The 5,000-nt window shown below is 39.4% G+C and overlaps 1 protein-coding gene across 1 annotated transcript in view; it reads left to right on the top strand.

The window, feature by feature from the left end:
* Positions 1–5,000, top strand: part of grapa (GRB2 related adaptor protein a) — a 55,422-nt gene that overhangs the window by 2,637 nt on the left and 47,785 nt on the right. The gene's annotated exons all lie outside the window — the stretch shown is intronic.

The following is a 5,000-nucleotide window of genomic DNA, read 5'->3' as shown; positions in this document are numbered from 1 at the left end:
CCCCCCTCCCCAAGTTCTTACATATTGCAAAAAGCACTACAACACACAAATACTGAGTATTACAACACACTGAGTATTACAACACACAAATACTGAGTACGACAACACACTGAGTACTAAAACACATTAATACTGAGTACTACAACACACTGAGTGCTACAACACACTGAGTACTACAATACACAAATACTGAGTATTACAACACACTGAGTACTAGAACACATTAACACTGAGTACTACAACACACTGAGTACTACAACACACAAATACTGAGTATTACAACACACTGAGTACTAGAACACATTAACACTGAGTACTACAACACACTGAGTACTACAACACACTGAGTACTAAAACACACAAATACTGAGTATTATAACACACTGAGTACTAGAACACATTAACACTGAATACTACAACACACAAATACTGAGTACTACAACACACTGAGTACTAAAACACATTAATACTGAATACTACAACACACTGAGTACTAGAACACATTAACACTGAGTACTACAACACACTGAGTACTAAAACACACTGAGTACTACAACACACTGAGTACTAGAACACATTAACACTGAATACTACAACACACAAATACTGAGTACTACAACACACTGAGTACTAGAACACATTAACACTGAATAATACAACACACAAATACTGAGTACTACAACACACTGAGTTCTAGAACACATTAACACTGAATAATACAACACACAAATACTGAGTACTACAACACACTGAGTACTAGAACACATTAATACTGAATACTACAACACACAAATACTGAGTACTACAACACACTGAGTACTACAACACACTAATACTGAGTACTACAACACACTGAGTACTACAACACACTAATACTGAGTACTACAACACACTGAGTACTACAACACACTAATACTGAGTACTACAACACACTGAGTACTACAAGATGATGTTGATGTTGTAGTACTAGATCTCAGTAGTAGTGAACTGTAGTTGATGTTGTAGTTCTAGATCTCAGTAGTAGTGAACTGTAGTTGATGGTGTAGTTCTAGATCTCAGTAGTAGTGAACTGTAGTTGATGTTGTAGTTCCAGATCTCAGTAGTAGTGAACTGTAGTTGATGTTGTAGTTCTAGATCTCAGTAGTAGTGAACTGTAGTTGATGTTGTAGTTCTAGATCTCAGTAGTAGTGAACTGTAGTTGATGTTGTAGTTCTAGATCTCAGTAGTAGTGAACTGTAGTTGATGGTGTAGTTCTAGATCTCAGTAGTAGTGAACTGTAGTTGATGTTGTAGTTCCAGATCTCAGTAGTAGTGAACTGTAGTTGATGTTGTAGTTCTAGATCTCAGTAGTAGTGAACTGTAGTTGATGTTGTAGTTCTAGATCTCAGTAGTAGTGAACTGTAGTTGATGTTGTAGTTCTAGATCTCAGTAGTAGTGAACTGTAGTTGATGGTGTAGTTCTAGATCTCAGTAGTAGTGAACTGTAGTTGATGTTGTAGTTGGTGTTGTAGTTCTAGATCTCAGTAGTAGTGAACTGTAGTTGATGTTGTAGTTCTAGATCTCAGTAGTAGTGAACTGTAGTTGATGGTGTAGTTCTAGATCTCAGTAGTAGTGAACTGTAGTTGATGTTGTAGTTCTAGATCTCAGTAGTAGTGAACTGTAGTTGATGTTGTAGTTCTAGATCTCAGTAGTAGTGAACTGTAGTTGATGTTGTAGTTCTAGATCTCAGTAGTAGTGAACTGTAGTTGATGTTGTAGTTCTAGATCTCAGTAGTAGTGAACTGTAGTTGATGTTGTAGTTGGTGTTGTAGTTCTAGATCTCAGTAGTAGTGAACTGTAGTTGATGTTGTAGTTCTAGATCTCAGTAGTAGTGAACTGTAGTTGATGTTGTAGTTCTAGATCTCAGTAGTAGTGAACTGTAGTTGATGTTGTAGTTCTAGATCTCAGTAGTAGTGAACTGTAGTTGATGTTGTAGTTCTAGATCTCAGTAGTAGTGAACTGTAGTTGATGTTGTAGTTCTAGATCTCAGTAGTAGTGAACTGTAGTTGATGTTGTAGTTCTAGATCTCAGTAGTAGTGAACTGTAGTTGATGTTGTAGTTCTAGATCTCAGTAGTAGTGAACTGTAGTTGATGGTGTAGTTCTAGATCTCAGTAGTAGTGAACTGTAGTTGATGTTGTAGTTCTAGATCTCAGTAGTAGTGAACTGTAGTTGATGTTGTAGTTCTAGATCTCAGTAGTAGTGAACTGTAGTTGATGTTGTAGTTCTAGATCTCAGTAGTAGTGAACTGTAGTTGATGCTGTAGTTCTAGATCTCAGTAGTAGTGAACTGTAGTTGATGTTGTAGTTGGTGTTGTAGTTCTAGATCTCAGTAGTAGTGAACTGTAGTTGATGTTGTAGTTCTAGATCTCAGTAGTAGTGAACTGTAGTTGATGTTGTAGTTCTAGATCTCAGTAGTAGTGAACTGTAGTTGATGTTGTAGTTCTAGATCTCAGTAGTAGTGAACTGTAGTTGATGTTGTAGTTGGTGTTGTAGTTCTAGATCTCAGTAGTAGTGAACTGTAGTTGATGTTGTAGTTCTAGATCTCAGTAGTAGTGAACTGTAGTTGATGTTGTAGTTGATGTTGTAGTTCCAGATCTCAGTAGTAGTGAACTGTAGTTGATGTTGTAGTTCTAGATCTCAGTAGTAGTGAACTGTAGTTGATGTTGTAGTTCTAGATCTCAGTAGTAGTGAACTGTAGTTGATGTTGTAGTTGGTGTTGTAGTTCTAGATCTCAGTAGTAGTGAACTGTAGTTGATGTTGTAGTTCTAGATCTCAGTAGCAGTGAACTGTAGTTGATGTTGTAGTTCCAGATCTCAGTAGTAGTGAACTGTAGTTGATGTTGTAGTTCTAGATCTCAGTAGTAGTGAACTGTAGTTGATGTTGTAGTTCTAGATCTCAGTAGTAGTGAACTGTAGTTGATGTTGTAGTTCTAGATCTCAGTAGTAGTGAACTGTAGTTGATGTTGTAGTTCTAGATCTCAGTAGTAGTGAACTGTAGTTGATGTTGTAGTTCCAGATCTCAGTAGTAGTGAACTGTAGTTGATGTTGTAGTTCCAGATCTCAGTAGTAGTGAACTGTAGTTGATGTTGTAGTTCTAGATCTCAGTAGTAGTGAACTGTAGTTGATGTTGTAGTTCTAGATCTCAGTAGTAGTGAACTGTAGTTGATGTTGTAGTTCTAAATCTCAGTAGTAGTGAACTGTAGTTGATGTTGTAGTTCTAGATCTCAGTAGTAGTGAACTGTAGTTGATGTTGTAGTTGATGTTGTAGTTCTAGATCTCAGTAGTAGTGAACTGTAGTTGATGTTGTAGTTCTAGATCTCAGTAGTAGTGAACTGTAGTTGATGTTGTAGTTTATGTTGTAGTTCTAGATCTCAGTAGTAGTGAACTGTAGTTGATGTTGTAGTTTATGTTGTAGTTCTAGATCTCAGTAGTAGTGAACTGTAGTTGATGTTGTAGTTCTAGATCTCAGTAGTAGTGAACTGTAGTTGATGTTGTAGTTCTAGATCTCAGTAGTAGTGAACTGTAGTTGATGGTGTAGTTCTAGATCTCAGTAGTAGTGAACTGTAGTTGATGTTGTAGCTCTAGATCTCAGTAGTAGTGAACTGTAGTTGATGTTGTAGTTCTAGATCTCAGTAGTAGTGAACTGTAGTTGATGTTGTAGTTCTAGATCTCAGTAGTAGTGAACTGTAGTTGATGTTGTAGTTCTAGATCTCAGTAGTAGTGAACTGTAGTTGATGTTGTAGTTCTAGATCTCAGTAGTAGTGAACTGTAGTTGATGTTGTAGTTCTAGATCTCAGTAGTAGTGAACTGTAGTTGATGTTGTAGTTCCAGATCTCAGTAGTAGTGAACTGTAGTTGATGTTGTAGTTGATGTTGTAGTTCTAGATCTCAGTAGTAGTGAACTGTAGTTGATGTTGTAGTTCCAGATCTCAGTAGTAGTGAACTGTAGTTGATGTTGTAGTTTATGTTGTAGTTCTAGATCTCAGTAGTAGTGAACTGTAGTTGATGTTGTAGTTCTAGATCTCAGTAGTAGTGAACTGTAGTTGATGTTGTAGTTCTAGGTCTCAGTAGTAGTGAACTGTAGTTGATGTTGTAGTTGATGGTGTAGGTCTAGATCTGTTAAACCTCGCAACGCTGCTATCCCAGACGGCATCCCTAGCCACGTCCTCAGAGCATTCGCAGACCAGCTGGCTGGTATGTTTACGGACATATTCAATCGCTCCCTATCCCAGTCTGCTGTTCCCACATGCTTCAAGAGGGCCACTTTTGTTCCTATACCCAAGAAGGCAAAGATAATTGAACTAAATGACTATCGCCCCGTAGCACTCACTTCTGTCATCATGAAGTTCTTCGAGAGACTAGTCAAGGATCTTCACCTCCACCCTACCTGACACCCTAGACCCACTTCAATTTGTTTACCGCCCCAATAGATCCACAGACGATGCAATCGCCATCGCTCTGCACACTGCCCTAACCCATCTGTACAAGAGGATTACCTATGTAAGAATGCTGTTCATCGACTACAGCTCAGCATTCAACACCATAGTACCCTCATCATCCAGCTGGAGGCCCTGGGTCTCGACCCCGCCCTGTGCAACTGGGTCCTGGACTTCCTGACGGCCGCACCCCAGGTGGTGAGGGTAGGTAACAACATCTCCACCCCGCTGATCATCAACACTGGGGCCCCACAAGGGTGCGTTCTGAGCCCTCTCCTGTACTCCCTGTTCACGACTGCGTGGCCTTGCACGCCTCCAACTCAATCATCAAGTTTGCAGACGACACAACAGTAATGGACTTGATCACTAACAACGACGAGACGGCCTACAGGGAGGAGGAGAGGGCTCTGGGAGTATGGTGTCAGGAGAATAACCTCTCACTTAACGTCAACAAAACAAAGGAGATGATTGTGGACTTCAGGAAACAGCAGAGGGAGCACCCCCCTATCGACGGGACCGTAGTGGAGAAA

Source organism: Salvelinus alpinus, chromosome 1 (assembly GCF_045679555.1).
Source record: "Salvelinus alpinus chromosome 1, SLU_Salpinus.1, whole genome shotgun sequence".
NCBI classification, from domain to species: domain Eukaryota; kingdom Metazoa; phylum Chordata; class Actinopteri; order Salmoniformes; family Salmonidae; genus Salvelinus; species Salvelinus alpinus.
Note: the sequence above shows the minus strand (reverse complement) of the source record. Positions and strands in the feature narration are given on the sequence as shown.